The sequence below is a fragment of the Mus caroli genome, unplaced genomic scaffold (assembly GCF_978045245.1).
Source record: "Mus caroli unplaced genomic scaffold, Mus_caroli_1 scaffold_12, whole genome shotgun sequence".
Lineage (NCBI taxonomy): Eukaryota > Metazoa > Chordata > Mammalia > Rodentia > Muridae > Mus > Mus caroli.
Window position 1 is genome coordinate 6,367,689 of NW_028227267.1, and position 24,091 is coordinate 6,391,779.

The 24,091-nt window shown below is 42.8% G+C and overlaps 1 long non-coding RNA gene across 1 annotated transcript; it reads left to right on the top strand.

Annotated features, from left to right (window-relative positions):
* The first annotated feature begins 7,611 nt into the window (after positions 1 to 7,611).
* On the top strand, positions 7,612 to 9,844 carry LOC147001628 (uncharacterized). The gene is made up of 2 exons (XR_015044713.1): positions 7,612 to 7,983; positions 9,255 to 9,844. It is a non-coding gene; the product is annotated as an uncharacterized LOC147001628 (long non-coding RNA).
* The last annotated feature ends 14,247 nt before the right edge of the window (positions 9,845 to 24,091 follow it).

Sequence of the window (24,091 nt, forward strand, 5' to 3'; positions counted from 1 at the left end):
TTCATTGCTGAACACCGTACTCCTGTTTCTATGTCTCCAACCCAAGAATGCATTTTGGAATAAAGTGTCTGAAATTTGTAAAGCTTTCTACATCCACTGAGGCAGGGTGGACTGGAGAATGCCTTAGTTGGATACAGTCCTGGATTCCATGTTGAGCTTGGCATGACCTTATTTATTTAAGTCCTGTTCTCCTCATTTGGAAAATGGAGTAAGACAGTAGTTTCGGATGACAGCTTGTTCATGTATCTGGTTCTTCATAAAACTCAGTGCCTGTAAGCTATTGAAAACACTTGGTAGCACTGGAGATTGATGTCCCTGGGCTACATTGCCAGGCCTAGATATGACCATCTTATAATATCTAAAATGCAAATGTTAGGTAAGCAGGAATTTCTGCAGAGATGTGCAGAGAGTAGGAACAAAACACCCTGAAATATGAATACAAGATTCTCAAGTGCTGCACACTGGGTAAGTAACTTGTTCCCACAATTCATAGTCATGACTTAGCAAAACTAAAAAAAAATTTCTTCTGGCATGAGCCTTAAGCTCTGTTGCCACATAAATAACAGAAATAATAAACCCAAATGTAGCAAGCATCTACTTCAGAATTGACAGAATAAGTGACTCGTAGAAGAGTAAACTTCTAGAAGGAATGCTAAGGTGCTGCTTTGTCTGGGGCAGAGGGAAAATTATATTAAAATCCACAACAAAGTAATTCAAACACCACAGCAGCAAGATGCTGTCCAGGAACATGCAATCCATGGAGCCACTTATGAGAATCACAGGGTATTAATTATCAAGAGGACTAAGAGACTTATGATAACTGAAGCCATCCCATAATAATCACCTAGTGCGCCCCAGGGAATACAGCAAAGTTGTTGAAATAGAGGACATAACTGAAAAACAGATAAGAAACCCACAATGATCTACCCTTATTGTCATTAAATAAAAATGTGAGGAAGCCGGGCAGTGGTGACGCACACCTTTAATCCCAGCACTTGGGAGGCAGAGGCAGGCAAATTTCTGAGTTCAAGGCCAGCCTGGTCTACATAGTGAGTTCCAGGACAGCCAGGGCTAGGCGGAAAACCTCAGTCTTGAAAAACCAAAAGAAAAAAAAAGTGGGGAAAACATTCATTGTCATTATGTGCACTGTGTGCACAGTAAAAGCCAGCTAATGACAAAGACAAAGATTTTGCAGGCAAGAATTTCCGTGGAAACCATTCCCCCAAGTTTACAACCATACACTATAACTGCTAACTCCAGTGTGAAATTTCCTGTGAAAGCCTGTGGTTGTGGAAATGTAGGATAATTTATAATGGCCCCAGGAAGATTTGTGACTCTAATTAAACAAAGAACTGAGAGATGTCAAATACATATTTCTCTCAAGGACTCTGCTCAGCCCAAGTGGCCCAGGAAATTCAGTTGAAGGGAAATATACTAGTTTACCTCCTTTGCAATGCTACCCAGGAATATCATTCCAATACTTCCCTTGGTCCAGTACTGTTATTTTAACCACTTTGGGTATCATTACGAAGAATGATGATCCAGAGCCCCCACTGCTAGACACTCCCCTGTCAGCGCATGGAATACACTGGCTTCCTTGCATACTCAGTCTTTAAAGTAACTTCTCCTCCTCCTCCTCCTCCCGTCCCCCTCCTCCTCCCCCTTCCTCCTCCTCCTCTTCCCCCTCCCCCTCCTTCTCCCCCTCCTCCCCTTCCTCCTCCCGGCAGTTCTGTAAGAAACAAAGCCTGCTGGGAAGGAGTAACACTTTATTACTATCACTATCATGTCCATTACTTCAGGCCACCAGAAGCCATGACAATGCAAACATATTTATACAAGTACACATTTGTCTGGGGTAGGTAATGACTCCCTGAACCAAAATGATATTGCTAAGTTTATTCAGTGGGTCCCAAGAAAACTCTCATCTACTTGGATGGCAAACATTCAATAGTGATTTGAAGGAGGGGTTGTGTTCAGCCAGAAGTTATTTCCTTCCTTCCCTGCTCTATTTTTATTATTAATATTTTTAGTTAGCATACAAAGTGCTGTATATTTAGCTGTGGAATTTTCACACACAAATGGCTCAGTTTTACTGACTTCTCCTTTTGCCCTCTTATTCTCCAATCATCCTAGCTTCCAATTCTCTTCAGACATTCCATTGCCCTCTCTGGTTCTGCCTCCCTTTCCCTATAAATGTCTTCCTCTCCTCTCTCTTGTTTGCTTTCTATTTCTCTGTCTCTCTGACTCTGTCTCTCTCTCTCTGTCTCTGTGTGTTTCTCTCTCTGTCTCTGTCTCTGTGTCTCTCTCTCTGTCTCTGTCCCTCTCCCCATCCCCCCCCTTCTCGTGTGTGCACAGGCGCAGGTGCACACACACAGACACACACACAGACACACACCCACTCCTATATGCAAATGAATATTGCCATTTGAATCTAGATTCCACACTTGTCTTTCTGCTTCTGGTTCATGTTGCTTAACTCAGTGATCTCCAGTATCATCATTATCCTGCAAATACAATCATTTCATTCTGTTTTTTACAGTTGAATAAAATCCAATTGTACATAAGAAAACGCTTTTCTTACAGATTCACCTGTTGGTGGACAAGTAGACTGTTTGGCTACTGTCGATAGTGTGGCAGTGAACATAGGTATCCAGGTACCACTGTGCTGTGCTGACTTAGTCCTTTGGGTATGTGCTCACGAGTAGCATAGCAACTTATATGGGCGTTCCATTTTTAATGTTTTGAGGCACACGTGTACTGACTTCCATAGTGGCTATCTCCACTTGAAAAGTCACCTACCCTGCAAAGTTGCCAGCAGTTGCTGTCTGTTTTCCTGATGATAGCCTTCCATTCTTGCTTTCACCCTAGCTGTGTGACTCATCCAATACAATATGGCCCTGAAGCAGGAGGCAGCCTCTCCTGTGTATGTATGGTTGCGTTGCTTTCTTCCTCACCTTATTGGAGGAAGAAATATAATGGAACATTCACAGGGAGGCTCTGGTCCAAGAACACAGCAAAGCTGAACCCACCTGTTGCCTCAAATGACCAACCAGTGTTCAAGCTGGTACAGGCCTACTCTAGTTTAACATCAGCTCCATGATCTAAAATACACACACACCAAACAAACAAACAACAAACAAAACAAAACAAACAAACAAAACCCCCTAAACTTTAACAATGCATGCTACTAGGCACTAGTCTGAGAAACAATTTGCTGTGCAATGTATTGAAAAATAATCTTTAAAAATTTGAACAAAAGTTAATGCACAAATGTCAATAGCTCAGTTTGAGTCGAGTCTCCACTTCATGGCAGGAAGTGAACTAAAGACTTAACATTTGGGATTTATTTAAATTCATAGATGACGTGAAGTGATGAGTGTTATTCCCCTAGCAAAACTGTCTAGTGACTGCTCTAAAGTCACCCAGTTGGGAAGTGCCAGATGAGACTGAACCTAGCTGCTGCTGGTGCAGCTGCTGCAGCTGCTGCTGCTCTCTGTGTGGGAGTGCATTGCCGCTGCTCCTTGAAGTCATGTGGAAAGGGCAGAGCTGCTATTCCTGCTCTGCCCCTCTCCTGAGTTCAGTTGTCCTACATGAATAATTGTATGCCAGGCATGATGCTGTGAGCCTATAATTCCCCCTTCGAGGAGCTAAAGGCAGGAGTATTGCAAGTTCCAGGCCAGTGGGCTGCAAAGTGAGATCCTATTTCAACAAATGCATAAATGCATATCTTCATATGTGACAGTATGCATATATCTAATTACTTATTGATAACTTACAGCATACTACTCATAGAGTCTGCTGTACAACTTTCTACACATACAGTAGAAGCTGTCTATTACTGTACTGGTTTCATCAGACAGATACATTTTTTTAAATTTCAAACAGGAAAGCCTAGTCTATATAATGCTTTTTCTTGAAAAAGAACAAATAATGTGGCTATGTGAAAAATAGACTTAATGTATCTGAAGGAGGCAACCTGTAATCATGTATGTTAAATAAAGGATTTTCACCAAGTAACATCTCAAAAGCTTAGTTTCATTATCAGAGCAATTAAACTCATTTGGAAAAGAAATTGATCTATTCTATCAACTTTCTTAACAATGGCTGTTATATTCCAAATTATATTTTATATTCTAAGCTTGATTTAAATTCAAAACCAAAATGTACACACCCTCTCTCCCTCCCTTATTCCTCTTTCCTTTTCTAACACAGGAGATTAATAAATAAATTCCACGAGGGTTTTACGTAGTCCTATTCTCATACACAGCAACATCCTAGGCTATACAAGGAAGTCCTGATGAACAATTTCTTAATGTTTTTTTAACTATTAGAAGGGATGTCTTCTGACCAACTATTATATACTATAGACAAGTATAAATGCTGAAAAATTTAGCATCTCCTGATAGGAAGCCTTTGCTCTGCATTTAAGGAAATCTTGAAAAGTATAATATCCCTGGTTATATAGTTGGTTATGTTCACAGGGAATTAGAGTCAAGTTCTACTGAGCAGTCAAATCAGACAGCATGGTTTGAGTCTGTTCACTGAGGGGCTTATGTTCTCTAATCCTCAACGAAGCCATGCCATAAATGGGGCCCAGTAGAAGTTGGTCAGTCCTGGAGGTAAAGCTATTGGGAATAGGCTGCTGCCCTGGCCATTGAAAGAAGAAAAGCTGAACTCTCCATGAACTCTTCAGCTCAGGGTCCTCTTACCCCTCCCATCTGGAGATTGTTCCCGGAACACACCTGAACTTTTTACCCCAAGGTACCCCCTCCCAATTGGAAACTGCTCCGGGAACATTTTTTAGATAAGGGGTCTCCTGGAACAAACCTAGTCCTACCCCTCCTAACTGAGGACTGTTCCAAGAACATTTTTGAGATAGGGGCCTCCTGGTACTACCCCAGAATGTTCCAATAGATCGAGTACATTGCCAAAATATAGGACACGACCCCTTGGTTATGTAAAGCCCCTTGGCAAAGCCCATTGGTGACGTAAAACTTGTACTTTTCCCCTTACCCTTCTCCTATAAAAGCCTGTGACAAGTCTGGGCCAATTGTCGATTCTCCTCTGCACCTTGCTGGCTGCATGAGTTTCGACCCCAGATATCTGGTATATGTGCTTTTTATGTGCTTTCTTGTCATTGCTGTATTAAATCTTACTCTCTATACATCTTAAGTTCGGTCTCAGTGTCTTCTTGGGTGCGCGGCTGCCCCGAGGCTTGAGTGAGTGTCTCCCTTTGGGAGTCCTGGAGTCTTTCATTTGGTGCATTGGCCGGGAATCAGCGCGACCACCCAGAAGTCCTGGACCCACTCAGAAGTAAGATTTACTGTTCTGCTTTGGTCTGGTGTCTGTGTTCTGATAGTTTCTGAGAGGCCAGGTAGGCTATTCTGTATCTGGTGCGATCGCAGTTTCGGTTTTGCAGACGCTCAGTGTGCAATGTGCACAGTGAGACCGCGTTCCGGGTAGGAGCGAGGGCTGTGGATAAGGACAGACGTGTCCAGGTGTCCACCGTCTGTGCACCCTGGGAGACGTCCCAGGAGGACAGGGGGAGGACTAAGGACGCTTAGTGGACCCCTCTGGAGACCGGGTGGGTCTCAATCTGTGCGAGATCGTGGGTTCGAGTCCCACCTCGTGCTTCAGGTCGCGAGATCGTGGGTTCGAGTCCCACCTCGTGCCTCGGGTTGCGAGATCGTGGGTTCGAGTCCCACCTCGTGCTTTGGTTTTCTCTTTGTCTGTCCAGTCTCGTGTCTGCTCTTGTTGTGTCTGCTATTATTCTGGAAATGAGACAATCTGCCAAAATGGGAGTAAATGTAAAATCTCGCCCCCGTCAGGACAGTGTTCTTTCTGCCAGGGCGGGAGTGGATGTGGAGTCCCACCCCCGTCAGGAAAGGGAGTCGATGTAGAATCCGACCCCGTCAGAAAATAGCGTTTGGCTGGTTGTGTAAGTCCAGGCGTGGATGAGTGTGCTTGTTTGTGGCCACGTGACAGACTGGGTGTGTGTGTGTGTGTGTGTGTTAACCTTTTGTCGACTGTAGACTTGGACTGATGTCAGGACAGAATTTGTCAGCAATGGTTTTAAAAAAGGAAAAAAAAAAAACACCAGGCCGGTCCTCCCCAGGCTGCTCAAAAGAGCTCTGAGATTGCAGAGCTGGGCTAAAAATTTCCGGCTTTGGCGGCGCAGTTGGGGCTTTGATAGCAGCAGTGGCGCTGAGGTTCTGAGTTCTGCAGACACAGCAGCAGCAGAGGCTGTCTGTGCCCTGTGAGCGAGTTGTGAGAAGCTGGTGGTGAGTGCGGCGGCCTGCCGCCGTCCCTCCTTTGGCCCCCCCCCAGAGTCTACCCGCACTCCCTTGTGCCTGCCTGGCTGCGTGCTCCCTCCCCAAAGACAGTGCAGAGAGCACCGGGTGTCTATCAGGTAGTTAAATAGTTAAATTGCTGCCTCTGCCTGCCAAGTGTTTGTTTGCCACTCCCAGGAGTTTACGCAGCATTCCCCGCGCCGCAGCGCAGCGCATGGTGGAGACTCAGCGCTGGGCTCTTCACATCAAAGGATCTGTTTTCAGCCTCTGCCTGCCTCCTGGGTGGGAGAAAGGCTCATTCTCCTGTCCCCTGTATCCTGTCTCTTGTAAACAGAAAAAATTGCGTTCATTTTGAGATATCAGTGGTCTGGTGCAGCCAGATGATGTGAGAGCTGCACTCCCTTCTCTGCCCCGTGTGTTTTCTCTTCTCAGGCATCGCCCTGAGCTGCTAGCAGTGAATCTGTTCTAAGCTCCGGTGAGGGAGACCACTCACTTGGGGCTTCTTCTGTCCAAGGTAAGGAACACCTGCGAGTCTAACTGCCAGGCTCTGATGAGGGTCTCATGTCTGTGGGACTAGAAAATGTCCCATCAATCTGACCTAGGTAATAAAAAGTTACAAAAGTTAAGAGAAAGATAGAGGTCTGCAAAGAAGAGCTGAGAGCAAAGCTTCAGCAGACTCAGAAGAGATAGGTTAACAGTGAAAAGAGATATATATATAGATAAAAAGAAAAATAAATGACAAAGACTAGAACCTAGCAAAGTGACACTTGCTAATAATACTAGCACTTAGAGATGATCTGTAAGAAATAAGGAGCCAGAAAATTTTTTAAAGAAGATAAGAGAAATGAAATGCTGGTCACAAAAGTCAGGGAGACTAGAAAACTTAGTACCTGGCAACAAAAGCAAGCCTTTGGCTAAAGATCAAAGTGTTTACTGTCCTAACAAAAAGAAGAGGAGCCCCCCCCCTCATGACCAAACCCTTCACCTGCTCGTGGCTGAAAGTAAAAAAATAGCAGAAGGGGTGCTAACACAGAAGCTGAGTCCTTAAAAGAGACTGGTAGCCTACCTGTTGAAGCAGCTAAAAAGAGACTGTGTTTTCATATTCCTCCACTGACCAATGCAAAGCAAGTTTAAAAGGTCCCTGGACACTACAGGTCTTTGCAAACTGTGGATTCCAGGTTTTGCTGCATTAAAAAGATAAACAGCCCTTCGTATAAGAAATAAAGAACAACCTTGGATGGCCTTAGATGCTATTGAGACTGCCCTAATGTTGTCCCCAACTTTGGGACTCCTAAATGTGACTGAGAACAAAAGTATTGCCAAAGAGGTTCTTACTCAGAAATTGGGACCCTAAAAGACCAGTGGCACTTGAAAAATTAGACCTGGTGACTGAGGGATGGCCTGCTTGTCTGCACATAATGGCTTTTGGTCAAGGACACATGATCCAATTGTTTCCCTGACTGATGGACACATTATTAGAGCTTTTTGTTGACAGAACAAGTGACCTTCGCTTCCCCTGCTAACCTGCTGAGTCTTCACCTACTCATCACTGCTCTGACATTCTGGCAGAAGGAACTTTGGCTCAGAAGGCTGAACTCCTGGCGCTAACCCAAGCCCTGCGGTTGGCTGAAGGCAGAGACATCAAAGACAAAGAAAAAATTCTGGCCCTCCTAGAAGCTCCTGAATGAACTGGGTGAGTTGGGGTATCAGGTATCGGCTAAGAAAGCTCAGTTATGTCGTACCGAGGTGCCAAAACGACGGAAAGCGGTGGCTCACCGAAGCCAAGAAAAAAGACTGTGATGCTGATCCCAACCCCCACCACCCCGCGCCAAGTACGTGAGTTTCTGGGAACGGTGGGCTTTTGCAGACTCTGGACTAAAGAAAAAGTCCCATTCACCTGGACTGAGGAACACCAAAAAGCCTTTGACAGCATAAAGGCAGCCCTGCTTGCAGCCCCCGCTCTGGCTTTGCCAGATCTGACTAAGCCTTTTACCCTATATGCTGAACTGGTACACGGATGGCAGTAGCCTCATGGTTAAAGGTAAGCGGAAGGCGGGGACAGCAGTGCAGCAGTGGACAAAAAGCAGGTGATCTAGGCCAGCAGCCTCCCTAAAGAGACTTCAGCCCAAAAAGCTGAACTTGTGGTTTTGATACAAGCTTTATAAATGACACTGACAGCAGGTATGCTTTTGCCACTGTATGGAACAATACAAACAAAGAAAGCTGTTGACATCTGCAGAAAAAGACGTTCTCAATATGGATAAATGATACTGCTCACATAGTCATCAAGAAGACTATTAAAAAAAATTTTTCCAAGGTTCAGAGTGCCAAAAGCAATAGTGTCAGATAATGGCCCTGCTTTGTTGCCCAGGTAAGTCAGGGTGTGGCCAAGTATTCAGAGGTCAAAAATTACATTGTGTGTATAGACCTCAGAGCTCAGGATAAGATAAAAATTAGTTTAAAACTCTAAGACAGACCTTGACAAAATTAATCGTGGAGACTGGCACAGACTTGGTGTTCCTCCCCTATGCCCTATTCAAACGTATTCAGTGTTACTCTTTTTAAGATCCTTTATGAAACTCCTATGCCCATCATAGTCTCAAATGATGTGTTTAAACCTATGTTGTTAATAATGCTCTGTATGCTAAGTTAAAAGGGCTTGCAGGTGGTACAGAAAAAAGTCTGGTCACAACTGGTTACAGTGAACGAGCTGGATACCCCAAGGACATCTCACCAGTCCCAGCCAGAGATCTGATCTACGTGCACCTGCATCATGCCCAGACCCTAACTAAATTAGTTATTGAGACTGGCGGTAAAGACTGGGTGACCCTCCTTCCCTTTGTGCTTCTCAGAGTCCGAAACACACCTGGACGTTTCGGTCTTACTTCTTTGACTGAGTCTAGCAGGATATTGGATCCCTGTGTTGACTCTTCCTCACCCTCTGCTCTGTTTACCCATTTAAAGGCCTTGGAGGTTGTCAGAACACAGATCTGGGACCAGATCAAAGAAGCTTATGCACCGGGGACTACGGCAGTGCCCCACGGGTTCCAGGTTGGAGATTCGGTCCTCGGTGGAAAGGACCATATCTGGTACTGTTAACAACTCCAACGGCAGCAAGAAGGCTCCTAGCCAGGGTGGAGGCAACCATGAGGACAACTGGACGATGGCAACTACTGACAATCCTCTTAAACTTCGCTTCTGTCGTGGGGGCCACCCTAAGCCTAGGGAACGACAACCCTCATGCCCCGATTCAACAGTCATGGGAAGTGCTTAATGGGGAGGGAAACATTGTATGGGCAATCACTGCAGTCCTTCCCCCTTGGACTTGGTGGCCTGATCTCACACCTGACATTTGTAAGTTAGTAGCAGGATCTCCCAATTGGGACCTCCCCGACCATACTGATCTTAGTAACCCACCCCCTGAACAGCGGTGTGTTCCAGGTGGAATAGGGAACACGTATGGGTGTTCAGGGCAGTTCTACCGAGCTAATCTTAGAGCTGCACAGTTTTATGTTTGCCCTGGTCAGGGTCAAAACAAAGAGCTTCAACAAAAATGTGGGGGGGCATCAGATTATTTTTGTGGTAAATGGACATGTGAAACAACAGGGGAGGCCTACTGGAAGCCTTCCTCTGCCTGGGACCTAATCACGGTTAAGCGAGGTAGTGGTTATGATAAGCCATATCAAGGAGAAAGAGATCCCCATAAATACCCAAACGATGGCGACCTCCATTATGTCCTGGATTCAGATAAGGCCGCCGTAGGAGCTTATGGGTGTGCTACTGAAAACAGCCCCCCAGGACCATGCAAAGGTAAATACTGCAACCCCCTACTTATAAAATTCACTGAAAAAGGGAAACAAAACCGCTTAAGTTGGCTTAAAGGAAATAAGTGGGGTTGGCGTGTATCCAGTCCACCGAGAGACCCTGGGTTCATTTTTACAATCAGGCTGACTGTGACAGAACAGGGTCCCCCAATAGTACCAGCTCCCCCACAAGTCCCGGCTGTACCAGCTCCACCAACTCCACAGCCCAGAACAGTGAGACCTTCCCTACCGACCTTAGTTTCCCCACCGCCCCTAGATACAGAAAGCCGTCTGGTCAGTCTAGTCCAAGGAGCTTTTTTGGTGTTGAATAGGACTAATCCTAATATGACTCAATCATGTTGGTTATGCTATGCCTCTAGGCCCCCTTATTATGAAGGAATTGCTCAGATCAGGACTTATAATACTACTTCAGATCATTCTCAATGCCTTTGGGGAGAAAACAGAAAGCTGACTCTGGAAGCAGTTTCAGGAAGTGGACTCTGTTTAGGCCAGGCGCCTCAGGATAAACGGCACCTTTGTAATCAGACCCAGAACATCCAGCCTGGCAAAAGTGGTCAGTATCTGGTGCCCCCCATAGACACAGTATGGGCTTGTAATACCGGTCTCACTCCTTGTGTATCTATATCTGTTTTTAATAGTTCCAAAGATTTTTGCATTTTAGTTCAGCTTATTCCTAGACTCCTGTATCATGATGATAGCTCCTTTTTAGACAAGTTTGATCATCGGGTCCGCTGGAAAAGAGAGCCCATTACCTTAACTCTGGCAGTACTTTTGGGATTGGGAGTAGCAGCGGGAGTAGGTACAGGGACCGCTGCCTTAATTCAGACCCCCCAATACTATGAAGAATTACGTACAGCTATGGACATTGATCTTAGAACTATAGAACAGTCTATAACTAAATTAGAAGAATCTTTAACTTCCCTGTCTGAAGTAGTGCTGCAAAATAGGAGGGGATTAGACTTATTATTCCTTAAAGAAGGAGGACTTTGTGCTGCCCTAAAAGAAGAATGTTGTTTTTATGTTGATCATTCAGGAGTAATCAAAGACTCTATGGCCAGACTTAGAGAACGCCTAGATATGCGTAAAAGAGAGAGAGAAAGCCAACAAGGATGGTTCGAAAGCTGGTTTAATAAGTCCCCTTGGCTTACCACTCTCCTCTCCTCCATAGCAGGACCCTTAATTACACTTATGCTTTTGCTCACTTTCGGCCCCTGAATTCTTAATAAGTTAGTGGCTTTTATCAGAGAAAAAATAAATGCAGTGCAAGTTATGGTATTAAGGCAACAATATCGGGTCCTTCAGGAAGCCGATACCCCGCTCTAAGATTAGAGCTTGTTACTAAAAGAAGGGGGGAATGAAAGAAGAAAAGCTGAACTCTCCATGAACTCTTCAGCTCAGGGTCCTCTTACCCCTCCCATCTGGAGATTGTTCCCGGAACACACCTGAACTTTTTACCCCAAGGTACCCCCTCCCAATTGGAAACTGCTCCGGGAACATTTTTTAGATAAGGGGTCTCCTGGAACAAACCTAGTCCTACCCCTCCTAACTGAAGACTGTTCCAAGAACATTTTTGATATAGGGGCCTCCTGGTACTACCCCAGAATGTTCCAATAGATCGAGTACATTGCCAAAATATAGGACACGACCCCTTGGTTATGTAAAGCCCCTTGGCAAAGCCCCTTGGTGACGTAAAACTTGTACTTTCCCCCTTACCCTTCTCCCATAAAAGCCTGTGACAAGTCTGGGCCAATTGTCGATTCTCCTCTGCACCTTGCTGGCTGCATGAGTTTCGACCCCAGATATCTGGTATATGTGCTTTTTATGTGCTTTCTTGTCATTGCTGTATTAAATCTTACTCTCTATACATCTTAAGTTCGGTCTCAGTGTCTTCTTGGGTGCACGGCTGCCCCGAGGCTTGAGTGAGTGTCTCCCTTTGGGAGTCCTGGAGTCTTTCACCATCACTCAATTCTGATTTCCAGAAGACAAGATGCCATATTGTTGAAGCAGATTACGAAGAGATTTGGTTTGGCCCCAAGGCTTTCTCATTGTTCCTCTGCTGCCATGTGAACTCTTTTGCTTCCAGCCTTGACTGAAGCATCAGGAGAGCCTTGTCAGCACCATCCTTATGACTCTCTGGGCCTTGACAGTCATGACGCCAAAATATAATACACCTCTATTCTTCATAAAACACAGAGGCTTGGATACTCTCTCATAGCAGCAGAAAATGAACTAAGACACAAGCCAGCTTTTTCCTGTTAGAGCTAGATGAAAATCAGGAAGGCGATAAAAGTTGTGAATGCCCATCAGGGACATTCCTGTAAAACACTCAAGAAAAAAGTCCTGGGTGAATCAGTGGGGGGGATTGTGGAAAGATGAATAGCACAAACATGTGGCAGGCACCCTAGCTCATCTACTATTCCTAACCTGCTAACAGAATCCTAACTCTTCAAGGGTAATCATTTTAAAGAATAACGTCAGGACTGATGGAAACAAATCATGGCAGTCCCATCATCCTCTGCCAGAAGCTACAAGTAGTCATGTAACCATGATCTGGCTAGTGTGAGTCAAGGGAAATCTGGAATGACTTCTGGAAAGATTTCTCTCTTCCTGATGGAAAGGAACAGTCTCCTAATAGAAGCACTTTTCATCTTACACAGTGACAGGGCAGGGTCAACACACCCATAGAGGATGGTTGTATGAAACTCCATAGAGTGGAAATGCCCACCTCCAGATGCCTTGTCAAGAAATCCATAACTCAGCTGGGCAGTGGTGGCACACACCTTTAATCCCAGCACTTGGGAGGCAGAGGCAGGTGGGCTTCTGAGTTCTAGGCCAGCCTGGCATACAGAGTGAGTTTCAGGACAGCCCGGGATACACAGAGAAACCCTGTCTCAAAAAAAAAAAAAACAAAAAACAAAATCAAAAACAAAAATTAAAAAAAACCAACCAAACAAACAAACAAAACAGGAAAGCCATAAGTGTGTTGGTTAACATTTGTGTTCAACGTGGTAGACTCGAGAGTCACCTGGGAGATCAGCTCTAGGAATTCTGTTACTTAAGTTGGGAAGACCCACCCTCCATGTGGACAGTGCCATGCCATGGGCTGGGGTCCCAGACTGAATAAGAAGAAGAGCACTTAGGGAAGCAGCAGCATTCAGTCAATCTAGTCTAGACTGGCATTCATTGCTGCCTGCCTGGCCACAGATACAGTGGCCAGCTGCCTCAGTCTCCTGCTGCTGTGACTTCTCTCCCCTAATGACCTTCCCTTGAAATGTAAGACAAAACCAATCTTTCCTGCTTTAAGTTGCTTTGCACAGGTGACAGTGTATAAAGCAATAATCACAGTATCCCAGTGGATGAAGCTCTTTTCATTGGAACATATCTCTGAGGGTTCTGTGTCCTAGCTAAGGCAGTTGACCTGTAGCTTCCACTGACAAACACATACACAGATATGCATGCTGGCCTGTAACAGTTTTCAAGATGTTGGGATAGGGATTAAAAAACAAACAAACAAAAGAGCCAAACACTTGATTTTTAAAATACTAGCAACTAAATTATTATTAAAATTATTATTATTATTATTATTATTATTATTATTATTATTATTATTGAGACAGGGTTTCTCTGTTTAGCCCTGGCTGTCCTGGAACTCACTCTGTAGACCAGCCTGGCCTCGAACTCAAAAATCTGCCTGCCTTTGCCTCCCAAGTGCTGGGATTAAAGGTGTGCACCACCACTGCCCGGCTCTCATTATTATTCTTATGACATTGCACATATCCAAAAAAAAATCATACCTCAGGCCAGTTTTCTCATTTCTTTTCTTTTCTTTCCTTTCCTTTCCTTTCCTTTCCTTTCCTTTCCTTTCCTTTCCTTTCCTTTCCTTTCCTTTCCTTTCCTTTCCTTTCCTTTCCTTTCCTTTCCTTTCCTTTCCTTTCCTTTCCTTTCCTTTCCTTTCCTTTCCTTTCCTTTCCTTTCCTTTCCTTTCCTTTCCTTCTTCTTCTTCTTCTTCTTCTTCTTCTTCTTCTTCTTCTTCTTCTTCTTCTTCTTCTTCTTCTTCTTCTTCTTTTATAAAGTAGCAGTTTTCTGGCTTATCTTAGAGGAAACCTTCAAAGGGACAATTGACAGGCAGTGTCTCTGTGAGCAAAGTCCTGTAGATATGAGAAGCAGATTGGCCTGCCAGACTCCAGAAGAAAAGGAATTCCTTAGATTTGAAAAGGAAGCTGAATTGCTTGGTCACAGAGAGGATTGAGTCTGGGCATTTCCATAGTCCTGCTTTTCCATCTAATTGTTATTCCTTTGATAAGATCTCAGAAACTGATTGCTGAGCTCTCTGTAGCTCCATCAAAGGCAGCCACACCGAGCATTTGTCAATAATCAGACAAGGGACCTTCTCATTTTGGGGGGTTCCTTCTATGCCTTCCAATATTTCCTCTGAGTGGAATTACAATAGCAATAATGGTGCCATCAATAAGAGCAGCATCAGCCTCCAACAAGTCAGCACTGAAGGATACTTCTGTTTTGGTTTTGCTATAGGGTAGTACCCTTTTCCATCCCTGAGAAACCAATGGAACCATTGATGTTACTATAGGAACATTCCCTTCTCTATCTCTGTGATACCAGAGGAACCATTAATGTTACTATAGGAAAGTCTCTTTTCTATCCCTGAGATACCAATGGAACTAATGATGCTACTGTAGGAATGAATATTCCCTTCTCTATCCCTGTGATATCAATGAAACCATTGGTACTACAATAGGACACTTCTATTCTCTATCTCTTATGATATGGATGGAATCATAAATCTTTAGGCCATGGCAACCATACTAGAGGGAGTGTGACACCCAAATTAACATGTGGTGCCTTTTTACAAGAGCTGATAAGAAACTCAACATTCTAAACCATAAAAAGAATGCTCTGAAGTACAACATATTTCTAAAATCTGCATGCATTAAACCTCCCTGCAAAAGAAGACAAGGAACTTATAAGCCACCCACAGTAAGGACAATAGGATAGCCCAAAAAAGTAATACTTAAATTCCTGACACTGGACCAGTAAGATGAATTAACCTGAGTTCATTATCTGGAACTCAAATGGTGACAGTAGAGAATGAATACTTGTGAATTGTCTTATTAACTCCACCTGTCCACTATGGCACACACATGTGCTAATATGTACACACATCAATCAATCAATCAATCAATCAATCCTATATCCAACGTTGCCTGAAGTAAGCTCACCTCCTCTAAGATATTCCAATAAAATAAGACAACATGTCCCCTAAACAAGCAGCTGTTCTCAATTGAAGCAGTATTTCAGCAAGTACTTCTGTAAGTAATAGAATAAAAGCATCTGTGTGTCAAAGACATGCAGCAGATAGATATAGCTCTTATTGGCTGAATTGGATGGTGTACAGGTGACTAGAATCCATTTGGCCTGCTAGAAAAATCCTAAGGGGAAGAACAGAGAACACCTTTGGAACCAATGAAAAACTATGTAAATTATAAACAGAAAAGAAGCAGCCTAGGAAAATTTGTAAAACCAGTTTCCTTATTCTTACCAAGTGCCATTTTTTTAAATTATATTTTTATTTCATGATCTTTCCCTCTATCTCCTACTAGTTCACGTACTGCAGGCACAAAGAACATTGCCTCCAGGGCTGATGCTCTATAGACAGGTTCTCACAGGGTAAGATAAACCTGGCTGGCACTTTTGGTCAATTTTCTTGCCCACTTATGACAGATCTCAGGAGGAGCAGATAGATGCCTCCTCTGTTCTGAACTCAGGTTAATGATCTGAGGACTTTGGAGTTTCATCTTTGTCCACACCCAGCTGTGATGGTCAACTAAGTCAATGAAAGGCCACTTTCTTGGTACGGGGCTCTTGGTGAGCTCATAAATATATACTGTGATTCTCAATGATTAGGGAAGCATTAGACTCCTATGTGAGCTCACTTGAGAGCTGTTGACCACTTGATTTCTCCCCCATCATTCTTGCTGTCAGAATTGCTTGAAAATATCTCTTAGTGTTGTGATGGCGGCAATATTTATTTTGTTCCTATACCAAGGCTTTCTCTGAGCATGTTTTATTTGTTTGATTTACAGAACAGTGTGAAGAGCACCACTTATGATACTTGTACCAAGTTCCTGCACTGTCTCCAGAGCTTCTTTGACATTTAGCTGTCTGATAGGAACTTCAGACATAACACAGAAAAAAACAGCACTCTTGTTTTCTTGCATAGTCTCAGTCCCCCTCTTACCTTAGTCACGCTTTCTGAGGATATGACACTACCATCTATCCCCAGACTGAGTTATTTTTGTCTTCTTGTTCATTTCCCATATCTAGGTTGTTTGAAGGTCCAGCTAGCCTGCTACCCTAGTATATTGCATAAACCACATTCTCTCAGTCTAATCAATGCAACCTTTCTTCTAAAACACCCAACCCACATTATCCACTTCAGAGCTGCCCTGGGATGGTTGTCAGGATGACATTTCTGACAAGGCAGACGTGATTTCAGAAGATATTATTTTCTCCTTGAACACTTCCAAGATCTTACTCAGTGAAGGCAAATTTGTCACAAGTTAAAAAGTCTAAGCTGGCATCATGAATTGTTTTTATTTTCAGTGTAGAAAAAAGTCCAGGAATCATTGAGAACCAGAAACTGGAGTGGCCAGCTAGAAAAGAGAAAGCTGCTGTCACCTGGCACTGGGTTATAGACTGCAGTGGCCTGTTCAAGAGGAAAGCTGGCTTCAGCTGGCACTGGATCATAGACTGCAGTGTCCTGCTGTAGGGAAGAGAACTGCTGTCACCTGTCACCAGGTCACATCTTATTCACAGAACATCAGTTTCTTAGGGTTATTTTCCACACTGCTGTGCTGTATCACTAGAAGGGAAACCAGGCAATGAGAAGCTTAAGGGAAAGCTGGTGAAATAATTAGAGTCTTGAAAGTTCAGTTAGTCACTGCCTAAAGCCCTGTAGGAGAAGCAATTAATCTCAGGTTTTTGCTGCTCCTACAAAACAAAAGAATCCCAGTTACTGAGTGACTAAAAACAGAATTTCAGGTTAGCCTTATAGGACAATAAGATCCCAGTGAACCATATAGAATTAACTTTTCTAGATCAAAAATAAAATATTAGTTTTTGTTATTAACTTAATAACTGTTCATTACGTATTATATTCTAGTCACCACACTAAATATGTTGTGTGCATATAAGACGTACTTAGCTAAGTTAAAGACATCAGCAACTGCTTATAGTAATCATCATAACCAATAATGAAGCCCTTAATCTCATAATAATGCCATAGACAGAACAACTGAGTATGAAAAAGTCTATCTTACCCAGATCCATCAACCAGTGAAGGGCAGGCATACCATAACCAGCATCATATTTCTCACATTGAAATCCACACTTATTCATTTGTTGAGTGACTGTCATACACTAGACATAAAGAATACATGAGGAGTAGAGCCACAAGCCTCTTCCGGTCTGAACAGCACCGGGGTAGCTAGGGCGCAGGGTGGGCTGACACTCGCCAGCTACCCACAATACCCTCCACAGGATCTTAAGACTTCTGGTGAGTGGAACACAGCTTCTGCTCCAATCCAATTGCGCGCGGGACCTGAGACTGCTTTGGTTGGGGAGGCAGAAATCTGGCCTGAGTAGGGCCACAAGCCTCTTCCAGTCTGAACAGCACCTGGGTAGCTAGAGCGCAGGGTCTGCTGACACCCGCCAGCTACCCACGACACCCGCCACAGGATTTTGAGACTTCTGGTGAGTGGAACACAGAGTCTGCTCCAATCTTTAAACAGTGACAACAATAACAACTAATCCCAGAGATTACAAGATGGCAAAAGGTAAACGTAAGAATCTTACTAACTGAAACCAAGACCACTCACCATCATCAGAACCCAGCACTCCCACTTCGCCCAGTCCAGGGCACCCCAACACACCGGAAAAGCTAGACCCCGTTCTAAAAGCATATCTCATGATGATGGTAGAGGACATCAAGAAGGACTTTAATAACACACTTAAAGAAATACAAAAGAACACTGGTAAACAGGTAGAAGACATTAAAGAGGAAGCACAAAAATCCCTTAAAGAATTGCAGGAGAACACTGCTAAACAGGTAGAAGACATTAAAGAGGAAGCACAAAAATCCATTAAAGAATTGCAGGAAAACCAGACCAAACAGGTAATGGAATAGAATAAAACCATCCAAGACCTAAAAAGGGAAGTAGAGACAATGAAGAAAACCCAAATTGAGGCAACACAGGAGATAGAAACACTAGGAAACAAATCTGGAACCATAGATACGAGCATCAGCAACAGAATACAAGAGATGGAAGAGAGAATCTCAGGTGCAGAAGACGCCATAGAGAACATCGGCACGACAATCAAAGAAAATACAAAATCCAAAAAGATCCTAACTCAAAATATCCAGGAAATCCAGGACAAAATGAGAAGACCAAACCTACGGATAATAGGAGTAGATGAGAATGAAGATTTTCAACTCAAAGGACCAGCAAATATATTCAACAAAATTATAGAAGAAAACTTCCCAAACCTAAAGAAAGAGATGCCCATGAACATACAAGAAGCTTACAGAACTCCAAATAGACTGGACCAGAAAAGAAATTCCTTCCGACACATAATAATCAGAACAACAAATGCACTAAATAAAGATAGAATACTAAAAGCAGTAAGGGAAAAAGGTCAAGTAACATATAAAGGCAAGCCTATCAGAATTACACCGGATTTTTCACCAGAGACTATGAAAGCCAGAAGGGCCTGGACAGATGTTATACAGAAACTAAGAGAACACAATTTCCAGCCCAGGCTACTATACCCAGCCAAACTCTCAATTACCATAGATGGAGAAACCAAAGTATTCCACGATAAAACCAAATTCACACATTATCTTTCCACGAATCCAGCACTTTAAAGGATAATAACAGAAAAAAAAAAACAATACAAGGACGGAAACCACGTCCTAGAAAAAGCAAGAAGGTAATCCCTCAACAAACCTAAAAGAAGACAGCAACAAAAACAGAACACCAACTCTAACAACAAAAATAAAAGGAAGCAACAATTACTTCTCCCTAATATCTCTTAATATCAATGGACTCAACTCCCCAATAAAAAGACATAGACTAACAGGCTGGCTACAGAAATAGGACCCAACATTTTGCTGCTTACAGGAAACTCATCTCAGAGAAAAAGATAGACACTACCTCAGAATGAAAGGCTGGAAAACAATTTTCCAAGCAAATGGTATGAAGAAACAAGCTGGAGTAGCCATTATAATATCTGATAAGATTGACTTCCAACCCAAAGTTATCAAAAAAGACAAGGAAGGGCACTTCATTCTCATCAAAGGTAAAATCCTCCAAGAGGAACTATCAATTCTGAATATCTATGCTCCAAATACAAGGGCAGCCTCATTCATTAAAGATACTTTAGTAAAGCTCAAAGCACACATTGCACCTCACACAATAATAGTGGGAGACTTCAACACACCACTTTCACCAATTGACAGATCATGGAAACAGAAACTAAACAGGGACACAGTGAAACTAACAGAGGTTATGAAACAAATGGATCTGACAGATATCTACAGAACATTTTATCCTAAAACGAAAAGATATACCTTCTTCTCAGCACCTCACGGTACCTTCTCCAAAATTGACCACATAATTGGTCACAAAACAAGCCTCAATATATACAAAAATATTGAAATTGTCCCATGCACCCTATCAGATCACCATGGACTACGGCTGATCTTCAATAACAAAATAAATAATAGAAAGCCAACACACACGTGGAAACTAAACAACACTCTTCCTTGGTCAAGAAAGGAATAAAGAAAGAAATTAAGGACTTTCTAGAGTTTAATGAAAATGAAGCCACAACATACCCAAACTTATGGGACACACTGAAAGCATTTCTAAGAGGAAAACTCATAGCTCTGAGTGCCTCCAAAAAGAAACTAGAGAGAGCACACATTAGCAGCTTGACCACACACCTAAAAGCTCTAAAACGAAAGGAAGCAAATTCACCCAAGAGGAGTAGACGGCAAGAAATAATCAAACTCAGGGGTGAAATCAACCAAGTGGAAACAAGAAGAACAATTCAAAGAATCAACCAATCAAGGAGTTGGTTCTTTGAGAAAATCAACAAGATAGATAAACCCTTAGCCAGACACACTAGAGGGCATAGGGAAAGTACTCTAATTAACAAAATCAGAAATGAAAAGGGAGACATAACAACAGACCCTGAAGAAATCCAAAACACCATCAGATCATTCTACAAAAGGCTATACTCAACAAAACTGGAGAACCTGGATGAAATGGACAAGTTTCTAGACAGATACCAGATACCAAAGTTAAATCAAGATCAGGTTAATGATCTAAACAGTCCCATATCCCCTAAAGAAATAGAAGCAGTCATTAATAGTCTCCCAACCAAGAAAAGCCCAGGACCAGATGGGTTTAGTGCAGCGTTCTATCAAACCTTCAAAGAAGAACTAATCCCAGTTCTTCACAAACTATTCCACAAAATAGAATCAGAAGGTACTCTACCCAACTCATTCTATGAAGCCACAATTACTCTGATACTTAAACCACATAAAGACCCAACAAAAATAGAGAACTTCAGACCAATTTCCCTTATGAATATTGATGCAAAAATCCTCAATAAAGTTCTCGCTAACCGAATTCAAGAACACATCAAAACAATCGTCCATCCTGACCAAGTAGGATTCATCCCAGGGATGCAAGGATGGTTCAATATACGAAAATCCATCAATGTAATCCATTATATAAACAAACTCAAAGACAAAAACCACATGATCATCTCGTTAGATGCTGAAAAAGCATTTGACAAAATCCAACACCCATTCATGATAAAAGTCTTGGAAAGATCAGGAATTCAAGGCCCATACCTAACCATGATAAAAGCAATCTACAGCAAACCAGTAGCCAACATCAAAGTAAATGGTGAGAATCTGGAAGCAATCCCACTAAAATCAGGGACTAGACAAGGCTGCCCACTCTCTCCCTACCTATTCAACATTGTACTTGAAGTCCTAGCCAGAGCAATTAGACAACAAAAGGAGATCAAGGGGATACAAATCGGAAAAGAAGAAGTCAAAATTTTGCTTTTTGCAGATGATATGATAGTATACATAAGTGACCCTAAAAATTCCACCAGAGAACTCCTAAGCCTGATAAATAGCATCAGTGAAGTAGCTGGATATAAAATTAACTCAAGCAAGTCAATGGCCTTTCTGTACACAAAGGATAAACAAGCAGAGAAGGAAATTAGGGAAACAACACTCTTCTCAATAGTCACAAACAATATAAAATACCTTGGCATGACTCTGACTAAGAAAGTGAAAGATCTGTATGACAAGAACTTCAAGTCCCTGAAGAAAGAAAGTAAAGAAGATCTCAGAAGATGGAAAGATCTCCCATGCTCATGGATTGGCAGGATCAACATTGTAAAAATGGCTATCTTGCCAAAAGCAATCTACAGATTCAATGCAATCCCCATCAAAATTCCAACTTAATTCTTCAACGAATTGGAAAGGGCAATCTGCAAATTCATCTGGAACAACAAAAAACCTAGGATAGCAAAAACTCTTCTCAAGGATAAAAGAACCTCTGGTGGAATCACCATGCCTGACCTAAAGCTGTACTACAGAGCGATTGTGATAAAAACTGCATGGTACTGGTATAACGACAGACAAGTAGACCAATAGAACAGAATTGAAGACCCTGAGATCAACCCACATACCTATGGTCACTTGATCTTTGACAAGGGAGCAAAAACCATCCAGTGGAAAAAAGACAGCATTTTCAACAAATGGTGCTGGCACAACTGGCGGTTATCATGTAGAAGAATGCGAATTGATCCATTCCTATCTCCTTGTACCAAGGTCTAATCTAAGTGGATTAAGGAACTCCACATAAAACCAGAGACACTGAAACTTATAGAGGAGAAAGTAGGGAAAAGCCTCAAAGATATGGGTACAGGGGAAAAATTCCTGAATAGAACAGCAAAGGCTTATGCTGTAAGATCGAGAATCGATAAATGGGACCTCATAAAGTTGCAAAGCTTCTGCAAGGCAAAAGACACCGTCAATAAGACAAAAAGACCACCAACAGATTGGGAAAGGATCTTTACCTACCCTAAATCAGATAGGGGACTAATATCCAATATATATAAGGAACTCAAGAAGGTGGACTCCAGAAAATCAAATAACCCCGTTAAAAAATGGGGCTCAGAACTGAACAAAGAATTCTCACCTGAGGAAGACCAAATGGCAGAGAAGCACCTGAAAAAATGTTCAACATCCTTAATCATCAGGGAAATGCAAATCAAAACAACCCTGAGATTCCACCTCACACCAGTCAGAATGGCTAAGATCAAAAATTCAGGTGACAGCAGATGCTGGCGAGGATGTGGAGAAAGCAGAACACTCCTTCATTGTTGGTGGGCTTGCAAGCTGGTACAACCACTCTGGAAATCAGTTTGGCGGTTCCTCAGAAAATTGGACATAATACTACAAGAGGATCCAGCAATACCTCTCCTGGACACATATCCAGAAGATGTTCCAACCGGTAAAAAGGACACATGCGCCACTATGTTCATAGCAGCCTTATTTATAATAGCCAGAAGCTGGAAAGAACCCAGATGCCCCTCAACAGAGGATTGGATACAGAAAATGTGGTACATTTACACAATGGAGTAGTACTCAGCTATTAAAAGGAATGAATTTATAAAATTCCTAGGCAAATGGATGGACCTGGAGGGCATCATTCTGAGTGAGGTAACATATTCACAAAGGAATTCACACAATATGTACTCACTGATGAGTGGATATTAGCCCAAAAACTTAGGATACCCAAGATATAAGATACAATTTGTTAAATGCATGAAACTCAAGAAGAACGAAGACCAAAGTGTGGACACTGTGCCCCTTCTTGGAATTGGGAACAAAACACCCCTGGAAAGAGTTACAGAGATAAAGTTTGGAGCTGTGAAGAAAGGATGGACCATCTAAAGACTGCCATATCCAGGGATCCATCCCATAATCAGCTTCCAAATGCTGACACCATTGCATACACTAGCAAGATTTTGCTGAAAGGACCCAGATATAGCTGTCTCTTGTGAGACAATGCCGGGGCCTAGCAAACACAGAAGTGGATGCTCACAGTCAGCTACTGGATGGATCACAGGGCCCCCAATGGAGGAGCTAGAGAAAGTACCCAAGGAGCTAAAGGGAACTGCAACCCCATAGGTGGATCATTATTATGAACTAACCAGTATCCCAGAGCTCTTGACTCTAGCTGCATTTGTATCAAAAGATGGCCTAGTCGGCCATCACTGGAAAGAGAGGCCCATTGGACTTGCCAACTTTATATGCCCCAGTACAGGGGAATGCCAGGGCCAAGGGGTGGGGGTGGGTGGGTGGGGGACTGGGGGGGGAGTGTATTGGGGACTTTTTGGATAGCATTGGAAATGTAATTGAGGAAAATACCTAATAAAAAAAAAGAATACATGAGATCTAACTTGTATTAAAGTGGGAGAAAGGTGACAATTACTCACATTTAAAGAAAAGGAAACATCCTACAGGAGGCCAAGGGTACCAAAGCCAGGCAGTGGAAGGCAAAACTGGAATTTATATTCATACATGTTGATTCTATGAAAGAAAGGGGGAGCAGGTGGTTTTCTAAGACTGTGCTTAGATTTGCTTTAAACAAACCAAACACTATCTTCTTTAATTCCTGGGTACCATATTATTTGTGTCATTTTCCAAAGTATACAATGTCTCCATTAACCAGCACATAGCTCTGGACTGGAAGAGAAGACCTAAGCCCTAGTTCTGTTCTAGATACTATGCTCCAAACGTTCCAGTTGACCAGTGAACTTCCAAGAGAATGTTGCTCCTCCTTCCCTGCTCTCCAGAAACCAGGG